This window comes from Nycticebus coucang, chromosome 1 (genome assembly GCF_027406575.1).
Source record: "Nycticebus coucang isolate mNycCou1 chromosome 1, mNycCou1.pri, whole genome shotgun sequence".
NCBI lineage: Eukaryota > Metazoa > Chordata > Mammalia > Primates > Lorisidae > Nycticebus > Nycticebus coucang.
Window position 1 is genome coordinate 188,806,645 of NC_069780.1, and position 14,612 is coordinate 188,821,256.

The 14,612-nt window shown below is 45.2% G+C and overlaps 1 protein-coding gene, 1 long non-coding RNA gene and 1 other non-coding gene across 4 annotated transcripts in view; 1 reads left to right on the forward strand and 2 right to left on the reverse strand.

The window, feature by feature from the left end:
* Nucleotides 1-4,109: 4,109 nt before the first annotated feature.
* On the reverse strand, nucleotides 4,110-7,169 carry LOC128589842 (uncharacterized). Its single transcript, XR_008381139.1, has 2 exons — nucleotides 6,874-7,169; nucleotides 4,110-4,295 (listed from the first exon to the last, which is right to left on the reverse strand). It is a non-coding gene; the product is annotated as an uncharacterized LOC128589842 (long non-coding RNA).
* On the reverse strand, nucleotides 4,375-4,444 carry LOC128593447 (small nucleolar RNA SNORD123). Its single transcript, XR_008382357.1, has one exon. It is a non-coding gene; the product is annotated as a small nucleolar RNA SNORD123 (small nucleolar RNA).
* Nucleotides 7,170-7,334: 165 nt separating the features above from the next.
* Nucleotides 7,335-14,612, forward strand: part of SEMA5A (semaphorin 5A) — a 475,532-nt gene continuing 468,254 nt past the window's right edge. The window contains exon 1 of one of the 2 annotated variants that reach the window (XM_053593046.1): nucleotides 7,335-7,776. The gene's annotated coding sequence lies outside the window, so the exon portion shown is untranslated. Of the gene's footprint in view, nucleotides 7,777-7,873; nucleotides 7,894-14,612 lie in introns of those variants that run through there. The other variant, XM_053593055.1, reaches the window with a different exon arrangement.

A 14,612-nucleotide genomic window follows, 5' to 3' on the forward strand; every position in this document is an offset into this window, starting at 1 on the left:
TTCAGGGTCTTTACCTATGTAGTCAGTTGTCTGAGGGGCATTCATTAGGCGACCTCTCTCCCCAAAGAGCCACCAGGCCAACTTTGTCCCATGTCCAGAGGGGGGTCCATGTGGGTCTGATGAGGGATCTGGTTATGCTGTGCTCTTTGTCTCCCTCTGGGCCACTATCTCAATGCCATTTTTTCTATAGCTTTATGAACAATATTGACATGATGCCTTCCACCCTTGCTCACAATCTATAGAAATTCCTCAGCACGCCTGTGGAAATTTGCTTTTGCTTTGCTTATACATTTTAAGATCTTCTTAAGTTCCATAAAAAGGCAGATGAGATTTCGATTAGATCAGCATTGTATTGAAGGATGAGTTTGGGGAGCATGGATATTTCTGAGTGAGTATTTTATATTCACTTATAGACTGACTATATATATATATAGACTGAATATATATATTCACTTTATGATTCACTTATAGACTGAATCATCTCATGCATAAACGTGGAATAGTACAATTTATTTAGGTCTTCTTTATGGTAATTAAATCTAGTGTTATATATTTTTTACAAAAATCTTTTGAAACTATCCCTTCATTCTGATTATCTGTAAATTTTCTTTTTTTTTTTTATTGTTGGGGATTCATTGAGGGTACAATAAGCCAGGTTACACTATCTGTAAATTTTCTTAAGTGTTTTCCATGGAAGACAGTTACATAATCTGAAATTCACAGTTAGTTTTCCCCTTTTTAATCATTGTTTCAGTGCTGATGTATCTAAAGGAGAATGCTCATCCTAATCTTCTCTTTCACTTAAATGCCTACAACTTTTCATCATTAAATGTTAAGTTCCTTATTGATTTTTCGGATAGTCTATCAAATTAGGCAGATATGCTTCTATTGCTAATTAGCTAGGAGGTTTTAAAAATGACACATACATATTTAATTTTACCAAAGCATATCCTACAACTGTTGAAATGATCATAGATTTTTTTTCCTTAAATCTGTTGATGCAAGGAGATTTTTATTAGTATCTTTTGTAATGAGAAAGTGTCCTTGAATTTTTCAGATTTTTGGCCTATGATTTTTGCATTCAGTGAAATATCTTTCATAAAATAAGGATTAATTGTGCCTCGACTATTTGGTATACTTTTTCTAGAAAACCATGTGGGCCTGTTTCCTTGTGTATTTATTTGGTTATTTACTGATTCAATTTCTTTGGTGATTGTAAGTTTATCTGGGTTTTCATTACATCTTTAGTTTCTAAAGCTAAGATTTTCTAGAAAATTATGTACCTTGCCAGTGGCATGTCTGTTTTATTACTACATATATTTTTAAAAAATGAAAGATATGGTATTGTTAGTTCTATTGTATCCTTATGGCCTATTCTGTTAATATGTGATATTAACTATGTTATTTCCTTTTGCTCTTTTTCTGACTTTTTGAGTTATACAATTAGCTCATCAATTTCAGTTCTTTCTTCCTCTCGTCTCCTCCACTCATCCTCCAATGCCATTTTTACAACGACGCCTCTCCTGATGACCCAGACTAAATCACACACCTCTGTAATTTGCCTTCATAGCACTGATCATGGCTAGTAGTTACATTTCTGTGTGATCCATAATTGATCCCTACATCCACAAAAGACTCTTGAAAAAAGGCAGGGATGGCCTTGGAGTGGCTCTTCATCCTATCCTTAATGTGTGGCCATGTGCCTGGCACGTGATGTGCAACCCACTTGGTGGCCAGTGGAAACTCAGTGGGGGAGGGAAAGAGCAGGTGGGCTGCTGGAGCCATGATGTTGAGGGGTGAGCCTGCAGGAAAGCCACAGGGGAGCAGCTTCATACCAGTTGGTCAGGAAGTGCATTCTCCTGCTAAAAACAAAGCAGAAATGATGAGCGATAAGGCAAAAGGGTAAGTTTCTTTCTTTTTTTTTTTTTTTTTCTGGTCTTCTGAAATCTGGGATTAGGCAATTCAGGGCTGAGGTGGGAACTCTACAGAGTCACCAGGGATTTAGACTACTTTTTATCGCCACCATCCTTGGGTCATGGCTTATATTCTCAAGGTTACTTTAGGGTTTAAGGTAGTGGCTGGAATTTCAGCCACCAGAATTAAGCTTGAGGTGGGAGAAAAGGGCAAGGAAGACCAAGCCAGTGAGCTATCTGCTTGCTTTTACATAGCCTTTCATGAAATCCCACCTAATGTATATCTTATTGGTCACAGTTGAGTTTCATGGCCTCATCTAGCTGCAAGAAAGATTTTATTACCGAGTCGGGTAGTTTGCAATTCAAATAAACCATGTCTGCGTTATTAAGGATGATGTAGTGGGAAGAAGTGATGCTGTTTGGGGAAAGACATGGGAGGCAGGGAGACAAGTAAGGGGAGGTGTTGGTATTTTGGGTGAGAAATGCTAATACTGTGAATTATGTCACTCAGAAGGGAGATTTGATGGAGCGCTGACAAGAGCCATGGGGCTCTGCTTCCTACTGATTTGCTTCAGCAAATATTTTGCCTATTTTGCCTTGGTTTAATTTCACTTAGTAGATAACCTTCACAGAGCTCAAGGTCATTCTGGGTTAATCTCCCTGGTAAATGATGAAATAAACCAAGACAGAGTAATTTTTGTTTCTAAATCTAAGCAGGATGAATATTACTTTTGTTTGCAGGAGGAACTTATTTTCCTCCAAAGCTCCATTTTCCAAGGCAGAAGGGTTTAGAGGACATTGATTAATACATATCGAACATATCTTTTAATAAAGTACAGCCGTTCTTTTCTTATAGATACTCGAGATTCATATAAAGCTCAATGTCAGAAGATGACATTCAGGAGACCATACGGAGGCTTTATCTCGTGCCACAAACCATCTGCATCTCCTTTTAGGTATTCCAAAAATCTCTTAAGCTTAGCATTTTTCACTTTCCCATACCATACTTACGAAAGAGACTTGGGCTGCATTAAGCACACTCATTTTATTTTAAGGAAATTGGGTTGCTAGAAAATGCATCTAGAAATTTAACCAAAAAGACAAGGCAAAACACTTCCAGATTTGTAGAACATTTTGGTTTTTCTGAATTTATAGCTGAGGTAAAATGCAGCGTCTTATTAAAGGCCTTTACTGACAGAAGAATCACGAAAGTCTTATAAGGAAAAAAACTATTGCACTGTCCCTCCCCCAGTTATATCTGGTTGAATATATGCTCTGGCTGGTGTACCCCTGAGTTACTGCTGTGGCTACCGGGCATTACTTAGGATATTCCCTTGAATATGACTGTGAAGTGGGGAAATGTGGGTCTTCCTCTAGGGATGAATTCAAGAGAGCTCAAAGGTGAGTAGAGCTCACCTGGGCGGGGAGGGCTAGGTCCTTCTGTGTCAACCTCTGTGGACCAGCTGGCAGTGGCAAAGTACAAGCCTCTGACCAGACATGGCAGCGTGAGGAAGCCTGGGGTGCACTTGGTGGAAACTTAGCCTGCAGAGAAGGAAGCTTGATGAGTCCCTAGGGTCCTACCTGGCAGGCAGGGTAGATTGCTCTGGTCCTTCAGGAAACTGTTCTTTGTACCATGCCCATTTATGCTCTATTTCCCACGCCATAACTATTTCCTTTGTACGTTTCTGGGCTGCTCTTTTAAAAATAAAACTGGTCTGCTTAACTCTACCAGGAAAGTTGGCTGCCATGCTAAAGAGCATTGAGTGTTTCTTGGGGTAAAATAACCCCAAAGATGTTATGGTGAAGCTCAAGAGCTGATAATCCCCTGAAATCTTTTCACTTAGAGATTCTTCATCTGTGAAGACTTTGGGAAGCATCGCAGCATTGCCTGTGGACATAATCTTGGGTCTTCCAAATACTTGAAAAGTCTGGGAGGAATTTGAACCAAAAAGACAATCTTAGCCAGACATCAAACCTCACACCTCTGCACCAGTGATTAGCCATGTTAAGAAAAAAGACGATGGGAGTCAGCAGGTGAACTGGCAGTTTGTCAGTTCTTAAATGCCATGGATTTAAAATAAGGAAAACAGAGGAATAAAAAGAACATTTGAAGATGATGACCGTTATGTGTCACCTGGCTCATGGGTAGGAAAATCTAGGTAAGATACAAATGTCAAGAGGCTCAGATTTCCAGACTGAGGTTTTCCATAATTTTAATACAATCGATCACATTTTAAGGACCACAGAAATCTAGATTTCCCCTGAAGGTCATGCGTGACCCACAGCCAAACCCTGGTCTCTTCTAGGGTAACTTCCTCCTCAGCCACCTCCTGATCCTCTGGTCTGAGATGCCAGTTTAGCCAAGTTGCTGAAATTCAAGTGCTAGGAAGGAAGTAAAGACAAGACAAAACTGGTTAGTTAGAGACATAAGAGATCCTTTCTATTTCTGGGCGGAAATTGAGGCGAATCAGGAAATGGATGGCGTTTTTCAAGTCACATGAATCAGCGCCCCAGAATTCATCATTTTCACCAAGCGTTTCATGTTTTTACATTGTGAGCACAACTCACCCTCAAACAGTTTAGAGACAGCTGTACTTTTAGTTTGAAAAGAAGTAAACATTTTGATCACCTTCGTTTTACAATGTGATGAGAAGCAGTTGAACGCGGTTAGCTCTTTAGTGAGCAAGGAAAAAACCACAGAAATTTCATTTAGGAAAAGGAAATTCATGTGGCTTCATTAAAATAATCCTATTGACAGAGAGCCTCTCCTGTGCTGGCCCTGCCTGTGGACTTTACACACGTCACCATCTCACCCTGTTAAAGTTTACAACTGACTTCCGTGCAAGGCAGGTTTGTTTAAGTTCTAGATGAAGTTGATTGTAGCTCAGAAAAGTTCAGGAACTTTCCTTAGATCAAAAGGTGAAATTATGTCAATGTATGTTCATTTGGCTTTAAACTAAAGATATGCTGTACATAATACGTTGGTTTCTTTCCCTGATTATTAGCAATGTGTAACTCATTATCACTCAAATATCTATCTTCAATGGTACTTTGGTATAGTCTGTAAACAAGAAAATTGAACACCCCTCCCCGGATACACACACAGTTACATAATTTATCAAGTTAAAGCTTACTCTATCAGCCTCCTTGGCAGCGGTTCTCAACCTGTGGGTGGCGACCCCTCTGTAACAATGAAAATACATCCTGCATTATCAGATATTTACATTGAGATTCATAACAGTAACAAAATTAGTTATGAAGTAGCAACGAAAGTAATTTTATGGTTGGGGGTTACCACAACATGAGGAACTATATTAAAGGGTCATGGCATTAGGAAGGTTGAGAACCACTGGGTTATGGTATAGAAAGCTATCTTCCTCCCCCCAGCTTAGCTCTATATGCTAAAAGATTTAAAAAAATGTTTTTAAGTGTTACTTGCCTTTAACTGCAGTGTTGAGAGGCAAGAACAAGAATTAGTTGACTACATTTGGGTTCTAGTTTCTGTTTTCCTTACCCTGGCTACACAAGCTCTGCAGGTCCATCCAGGGGCCACAGGGTTCAAGCGTAATAAGGCAGCCCCCCCTCAATAAAACTAGAAGCAGCCAGGCAAGACCTTGGCCAGCCTCTTGCTTCTAGAAGGTGCCCTTAGGTTTCTAAGCCACGTAGGCAAGGGAATTAGAATGGCAGGGATGGAGCTAGGGGCCCGCGTGCCAAGCCCGGGAAGGCAGAAGTGATGGGCTTTTCATTCAAGTTCCCCTAGGCTGGCAGCTGCCATCACCAGGCCCGGAGACCCTCCATCCCCCACAATTCACGGAGGAATGTTGGCCAGGCCCGACCAACTCCTGACACTTCCTCCCAGACCTCTTAAAGGAAATCTGAGGAAAGCCTGAGTACCCGAGCCTCACCCGTGGGAGAGAGTGGACACGTGGGGATGGGCTGAGCTTCCAGGGAAACCTTTAGAATTGTTTTCACATAGTTATTTTATTTATAGAAAAGGTGTAGAAAATAAAGACAAACTGATGGCAATCTGTATTTCCATCGTCCTCGATCTGTGTGGCTTCTGTATGAGCTATGGCACACTCCAGCCAGTGATGAGTTCTTTGTCTTACGCATGAGCTCAATGGAACTGTTCCGGACGCAATGGACCCTTGGCAGTGTCACTGAGTCACACCAACAACCCTCACTGGCTGCAGAAGCCCTTGTGCCACTGTGGGCTGCAGGGGCAGCCTTAAGTCTCTGAGGTTAAAAGGAAGCATTCGGGCGTTTCCTTAGGCAAGGGCATCTTAAAGCCTCCCTCTGAGGTGCAGATAGAGAAAGGAGGGCCCAAAGAGACTGTCCGCCACCGCCATTCAGAGGGAGAGGGGCAGGCATGGCCTTCAGGGCTCTGAACCCAAGTTTTACGCATGACTTATACTCCCGTAACTTTACCATTCTCTCTTTTCGCAGTGTTTGAAAACCAATGAGGCTGACCCCTTTCCAACCCTTCTTGCCTTTTTAGAAGTTGAAGAGTTACAACCAAGTATGAGGATATACGTATCTTCAAAGGAATTTTATTTGCTTTCCAGTTATAAACTTTTCACCTGAGTGCAAAAGCGCAACAAGTAATATTTGCCCCAGAATTAGACCCGCCGACTTTGTCTAGATGGGCGTCCTCTGTTAACGCTCAGCGCGTCTACTTGGGAACCCCTTCACCTGCCTCCCTGGTGGGGGAGACGCGTTAGTTTCCCTGATTTTACACGGCTGACATCGACCCGACCTAGCCGGGAGGCCCACCCCCAAATCACTCCTCTAAGAACCCGCAGCGACTCTCTGGGGTGGGGTCTTCTTTCAAGGAGTTTCCCTGTCAGCACGCAGGAGATTGTCACAGAAAAGGAACAAAATCACAAACTTCGAGTTCCGGAGGACCAGACGACCCCCAGCCCTCTCCCAGGCCAGATTCAGCCGCCGGACGCGCACGTACCTGGAGCTGCGGCCGGCACGGCGGGAGCGCCACGTCTCGGGTCCGGCCCGCGCAGCCTCCGGCCTTTTATACCCGCCCCCCAGAACAGCCACGTCCGAGCCTCGGGACGCGGGCAGGGGGCATAAGAACGTCTCTGCGAGGCGGGGAGGGGAGTCCGTGAAATGTCGACGCTCCGGCGAACTCGGGTTAGGGAGGCGGGGGCCAGGCTCCTGGGGTGCGGTGGGGCGCTGGGGGAGCCGGGCCGGGGGTCAGAGAAGGGGCGGGGCTGGGGGTGTGGCCCTGGGAGGTCAGCGCGGGGTGGGGCGCTCCGGTCTCACCCCGGCCGGGAGGAGGAGGAGGAGGAGGCGCGGCGGCGGGGGCGGGGCGCGGGCGGGGCTAGGCGGCCCCGCGTTCCCCGCCCGGCGCTCCGCGCTCGCTCGCCCCGCGCCGCTCTACTAGCCGGGAAGGCGGCGCCGGCGGCGGCTGCTCTGGCTGCGCCCACTCCTGCGCTCTGTACTCCCGCAGCCGGTGGGCTACGCAGCCCCAGGGCGGCCGCGGCCCTCCATCTCCAGTCCGGAGAGGGGCGGCCCGGCCCGTGGGGCTCATCTCGGGTCGCTCCCCTCTCCCACCCGCGGTTCCCTGCGTAGCTAGCTCCAGCACCTAACTTTGCCACCTTGCCCTTCGTCCCTGCTGGGCGCAAATCTGCCCACCCGCTGGCTGGTCGCGCGTCCAGGGACTGTGCGCCTATCAGCGGAGTCGAGCTCCCATCCCGGAGCGCTGCTGCTAGGGGCGACTCCGGGGAAGTGGCCGGGGTAACAGCGGCTGCTGCCTCGACTTCCCTAGCCAGCTGCAGAGGAGGATCCTCGGAGCTGCTTGGGCTCCTAGCCGCTGAATGACTGCCACGGGGAGCGTGCCCCGCACCTGGTGAGCGACCCCCTGCCCCACTCCTGTGTGGCTGTGGTTGGAACCCCTGACCGAGCTGCGCCTCTGGTTGGGACCCCCGGACGGCAGAGGTCGACTTGTGGGTGATGTTGATCTTGGGTGCGTAAGCACCTGGGCGGGGGTTGCGCGTGAGGTATTAGTACCATCATCAGTGCGGGGGCGCCCACAGTTTAGCTAGTGCTGGGGTTGGAAGTTTCTGTCCCCGCCTTTGTTGAGGTCTGAGCCTGAGGTAAGGAGCCGGAGTGTCTCGGTGGGCTGGACGGGACCGCTGCCCCACACCTCGGAAAGGTGCGCAGAGGAGATCCGTGCGCGCACTCGGCGCGCCTCCAGGCTCGCGTTGTCGAGAGCCAGGAGACCCCGCGGCCTGGGCTTGATACTCGGGGAGCAGTCACCCCGCAGCTCCGTCCGCCTGGGCAGGTTTTCCTGCTCTTAATACAGGGGAACCGGGAGGCAATGGGACTTGAGCTCAACTCCGCCAAGCGTTTTGGTTAATGAAGGAGACCAAGGCGGAGGATGCAGAGACCTGGGGAACCTCCTGCCGTGGGGGCTGCAGCCAGCCGAGCCTCTTGCCATTAGCATCTCTCTCGTGCTCCACGGATTTTGCTTACCCTGACGCAGGGTTTGGGGGCTGGAGGCAGATCGAGCTCTCAGGATGTGCGGGGGAGCAGTCGCGGAGGAGCGATGCCCCCGATCGCTCCCCGCGGCGCCGGATCCCTGGCCTAGCACAGCCTATTTCCGATTCCCCGGGCTTTGGCGGGAAGCGGGCTCACCTCCTCACCCTTGCTTTGTACCTGGATGAGCTGCCTGGAGTTGGGATTTAACTTTCCTGCGCCTGCGGCGTCCCGGGGATGCCCGGCAGGGGGCGCTGAGAGCGAGCGCTGGAAGAGGGTGATAGGATGTTGCAGGCAGCTGCTCTGTCCCGGGTGAGTGGTTGGTGGTCCCAGCTAACACACAGCAGGACCTGGCGGATCTGGCAGTAATTTCAGAGCGGAGACAGGGTAGGAGGAGAGCTGATCTGTTGACCACATAGAACTGTAAGCCTTGCCTGAAGAACAGACAGGAGAGTCTCTAACCAGAAAGGTCCCTTCCAGACACGAACGTAACTGTGCAGACTCTGCCTGTCTGCGCATCCTCCTTCCCTTCGCGACCATTGTATTTACAGAGAAAGAAAGCGAAATTAAGCGGGAACGATGCGAGTTACGCTTTTTGGGAGCACATTAGTTAAAGCAGCAGGAGCTACAAATGACTGTTGCAGCTTATTTTTAAGTAAGACAATCGCATGCCACAGCTTACACAGAACTCTGCCGACATGGCTGAGTTTGGAAACAACAGATATGTTACTAATTATAGAGTTGATCTTTTTGTAAGGACACAGAAAGAGAAAACCAGTCTTTAATAAGACAGATGTTTCAAGACCTAATTAGGATTGCTCAATGTATTGCTAATTAATGACAATTTCATTAGGCAGTAGAGGCTAAAGTTTATCATGCATGTGCTGTTTTGAGTGGACGTTCACAACGTAAGTTATACATTATGTTACTGAAGTAACTTTTCTTGTCCATGCCTGTGTTTATCTCAAAAGAAACATGGACTTTTTTCCTTTTAAGCTTTCTTTTTTCCATGATTGTTTTACATGGAAGAGCAGTGCTAAATGTCATTGTTTGGTACACTTGAAACTCAATTTTTTCCCTTAAGTTTCTTTCTCATAAAAACTTTGGGGAAAGCAGCTCATTCATAATGTTGCAGTCACACTGAGAATTTCTATACTCATCAAACTGTGGAGTTGATGAACTGGCACCTACTTTTACATGCTTCTAGCCAATAAATACTTTTTTTTAACAGGGAGGAGATGGATGATGCTAATCATTTTATGCCTTTTACTATTGTACTAACTTATTTTACTATTTTATGCCTTTACTGTTCACTAACTTATTTGGTTATTTTTAATGGCAAACAGCTGTGAGATCCCTGCTGCGAGCAAAGGCTTTGGTCTCCTGGGTGGTAAAGCTTGTCTTTGTCCAAAGGAAGTTTTTGAAATGTTCAGAATTTGGTAAAAATAAATCTGTGTTCTTCACTGCTGTTTCCCTTTCAAGTAATGTTTTCACCATGTCTGGAGAGAATGAAACATAGAAACTTAACAGCACAGAGGCTGGTAAAACTTGATGGCCATGGGAACCATAATGAACACACGCACATTCAAACACAATTTTTGTAAAGTTTTAGAGGATTAAGGGCTTTCTGGAGCCCCATCCATTTCATCCAGCAAGAAATTTTGCTTCACGATCACTTCAACTTCTTGCTGGGAGACAGAAGTTAAAATTTAAAAAGTTTTCCTTCCTCTGTGTGGTAGTTGCTCAAGATAAAAACTGCCATCTCCTTGGGGACTATGTCAACTGCTCCTGATATTGGAGAGAGCTGCCTATCTGAATCATTACATAATTTTAATTAACTTGGTTATTATTTTTAAGAGTCCTGAATGCCCCCCTTTTTGACAATAAAGTGATTGAAATAGAGACTTTGCATCTGATATACACTCAGGAATACGTGGGAGGGGGAGCAGAAGACGTTTGCTCGCAGCATCCAACCAAAAGTGTAAAGGCATTTCATGATGTGGACAAGGGATCGTGAGCTCTAGAATTACCTAAGATCAGAAACTAATCCCAAGGAACAGGTTTGAATTACAAATCAGATGGTGTGCAAGATAGAACAAATCAATTTATAATATATGTCAGTCAAGGAATCTTTTGTTGTAGGATATGTGCAACTATTTGAAAAAAGCAGTCCTATATCCTACATTAAATCCTCTCTAATTCTTTATTCTAAAATTATATCAACTTTGTATTTAAAAATGCTTCTGAAATTGTTGCTATAGTTACCCAGACAAATTGCTTAGGGCATAATTATAATACCAAGGTGACAAGTTTTTATGTTCAGCATTAACTAATGTTTAAAATGTAAATTGTGGTGTCAAACAAATTGAGTTACAACAAAGTACAAAGTGTCTAACATGAAACCTTGCACATTTCTGCTCACCTGGGTCTATTTGCCAACTTTTATAGAGAAAGTTAACTGTTTTCTTGAATCCTAACCATGAGTGTGTGTAAGATCTTGAAGTTGCTTATACTGTCTTGAGTACTGTTATTTACAAAATAGACAGATTCACATCTGTTCTCAGCATCCTTTTCAAATTGAGATGCAGAAGTTTGGTTGAAAATTACTGTTTTTTTTTGATAGCCTACTTTTGATTTCTGCCCCGCAGAAATGATCTACCATAGATTAGGAGCCGTCTGCTGTTTCTAATTCCTGCACAGATCAGGGGCACACAGGGCATAAATTCAGTAGGTGAAGAGTGGTTCCTGAGTGGTAAAGTTAACTATTATGTTTCTGATGAATCTTTCAGGTACTGGTCATCCAGATGTACAAAATCAATTTCTGATATTAAGAAAATAAGGAAGAAGCAAACTTACAGTAAGGTAGAATATACACACAGTTTCACTTTCAGGAGCCTACTCCAGCCTTGCTTTGATTCAGAATTAAGCCAAACAGAACAAAATGAATGAAAACTTGACCCAAGAGAAGGTACTAGATATTAAGTAAGTTGTTTTAACAAACTGGTAGTGACAGAACTAATCTTTGCCATCTGAAAGATTCTAGGGCTACGGAAACCTGGCTCTCCATTTCACAGAGTCTTTTGAAGCCAGGCATCTTCAATGACAAGTTATATTTCACCTTGTCCATGACATTTGAAATAGGATTAACGCAACAGTGGGCTCAAGAAAACAGAAAGTTTTCCCAGAGGAATTGTTCTTGTCTTCTTGTTCTTCTCTTTCTTTTTTTGTCCAAGATTAATGGTTGTCTGACAAGAGCAAAGACAAGCATATTTTATTTCCCTGTCCTGAGTTGTAAAATACATTGGCATAGTAGGGCAAGTTGCATTTGGAAAAAGTAAAATCATTCCATGTTTTAAACTTTTTTCCTCTTGCATATTAGAATTTGTCCTGATTAACACGGAAATAAAAAAAAATAAACTACTATAAGAGAGAATGAGAGTATTTAGAAGATGTACTTCTTTTATTTTTGGAAGGTCATGAACCCGCTAATCTTTTATCTTCTCATGTCCCATTCATTATTTGTCCCTGTGTTTCTGTGGAATTAGCTAACGTAGAGTTCCTGGAGAGTGATGAGGAAGTGTAATTCACTGGAACAATTTTACTTTATGTTGCATTTTTATGTACATTTGGGAGTAAATCACACTACTGCAATAGGTAATCCAATTACAGATATATATGATAAATAACCAGGAGAACAATGCTATCAGAAGCCGACTCTATTGGAGAAATAATACTGTATTTGCTGAGATGTGAAATTAAATAAGTTATAGGCGAGTGACAATCAGGATTGCACAAGGACAAATTGTTCACAGAAAATAGAGCCTCTTTCAATCAGTTCAAATTTACCCAGTGTTTGGCAGCGATGTTTGATGGGCCCAGGGAAACACAAGCAGAGTCAAAGAAAGTAATTAAGAAAAAATGTGCTAAGCAGTTTCTTTGGATTTGTCTGCAAAATCATAAAACTGAAACTTCTATTCACCCAAATCACAGGAGAGGTGGATTCCTCACAAACTGATTCTAAATAAAATTCCACACAAAGAGCTTCTCTTTCCATTAAAACACACTCATGCACATACACACACGCACACATACATACATGTAACAGCTGGGCGAGATGGCTCAGGCAGGTAATCCTAGTGTTCTGGGAAGCCAAGGTGGCAGGATCACTGGAGACTGAGAGTTTTAGACCAGCCTGGCAAATATAGCAAGACCCAATCTCTGCAAAAACTAAAAAATATCTGGGCATGGTGGCGCCTGCCTGTAGTCCTAGCTACTTGGGAGGCTGTGGCAGGAGGATTGCTTGAGCTCAGGAGTCTGAGGTTGCAGTGAGCTAGGCTGACACCAGGGCATTGTAGCCCAGGCAACAGAGTGAGACTCTGTTTCCAAAAAAAGAAAGAAAAGAAACCACCAACAACCGCCCTAAAAGCTGTAGATGTGACCCATCTTGGAGAGAGCTCCCAAAGCTGTTTTGAGCCAGATACCAAGGATGCAGCTGCCCTCCTGCCTGCATCCCCAGTCTCACTGTGGAAAGAGTGGGCTGGGGATGTTCATGGTCAGGCACCCTGCATAACCAAATGGATTTTAGAATCAAAACTGGTTTACGTGACTTCTTTTACAGGACTGAGAGTTTTAGATTTGCTGTAAAACTTTACTGATTATAAAGTTGAGAACAGTGTTTGTAACTGGTGGCATAAAGCAAAAATAATTGCTCTGGTGGTTAAATTTTCCTTGTCCAGCAGGTATTATAATTAAGCCATTGTTCATGCTGTCTGACATATGAATATAAACTGAATAAAGATTTGCCTCTAAACATCTGTCATTTAAATTTCTGTGTGCTCTAGCTGTGGACTTGACATTAGGAAGAAAGTTTGACTTCTAGAAAAACAGGATGGGAAAATTAACCAAACCCATTGTTTAGGAGAGACGCTTGCCTGATTGGGCAGGGCAGTCAGTGGGAGAAGCCGCCACCTTGACTTAAGTACATACTAGCGGGGACGGGTGCTGAGGGAACCTCCCCGACTGTGCTGGAGAGATGTAAGCAGTGGTGAGCAGGTCCCTGGCCAGAGAGGCTGGCAGCTGGAGATGGGTGGGAAGGGTGGGACACTTGACAGGGGTATAATTGTCCCTGTGTGACTCATGGGGTTAGAAGCTCTGTGAGGACCCTAAGTGGAGTGCTGTGTGTTATCCACATGGACTTGACCATGGGCAAGAGCCAGTGGTGGGTCAGAATCCTACATCCTCATTGGGTCTGTGGCTCCTCACAGAGCCGGGTCCTCAGCGAATGAAAAGGGGAGGTGAAGATGGCAAGGGAGGGCAGACTTCTCTGAAAGACTGAGTGTGTGGTTCCCAGGGAGGGTCCTTGGGAAGGAAGAGGCAGGATGCATTAGCAGAACTAGGCAGGAGGTGGAGACCTGCCAGACAGAGCAAGACAGAGGTCCAGGAGTTTGGATGCAAGCCACAGGACCCAGCGGTGCGACTGGCTGCCTGCTGAGGGGGTCCTCAGTTGGCCGTTTGCGCTGTTCACCTGTTCAGGGTGGATTTGCAGCGGCGACCTTCAGTGGGGGGGGGGATGGGATGCTTCAGTTGGGGGAGGCTGGGAAATAGAGAAGGTACCGTGTGATCACAGCTCCGGGGCCAGCCTTCACCACTGCCCCTGTCCTCGCTCCTGACTGCAGGCCAGTCCACCTTCCCTCCATCCGCCTGGCCTTTTCACGTTGTCTCCTGCTCGCAATGCTTTCCAGTCACTATTTGGGGACGCTCGCTGCATTCAGGTCGTACCTTTTTGAGGTCCCTGCTGTAGTGTCCCCTCTTCAGAAAGGCATCTCCAAATAGTGCTACCTAAAATAGCATCCCCTCTCCTTCCTCCCTCTTTTTCCTCCATGGCGTTTTGTACAACCTTCAGCATCGTATTTATTTCTTTAAGTCTTTTACCAATAGAGAATGTGAGAGTAGGAGGCAGATGAGACTTTTGTTCATAGCTGTGTCACCAGTGGGGTCTAGAGTAGTACCCGGCACACACAAGGCTCTCAGGCCACAGTGGGGGAGCGAGTGAGTATATGTCCTTACGTATTGCACATGTAGGACAGGTGGCAATAGAGTATCCTAGGGAAAGGACCGTGGCTTAAACAAGACTTCTAGGGAATAATCATAGATACTAAACACTATTTTTATGATTAATTCAGATAAAAATGTCTCATATACCTCTAA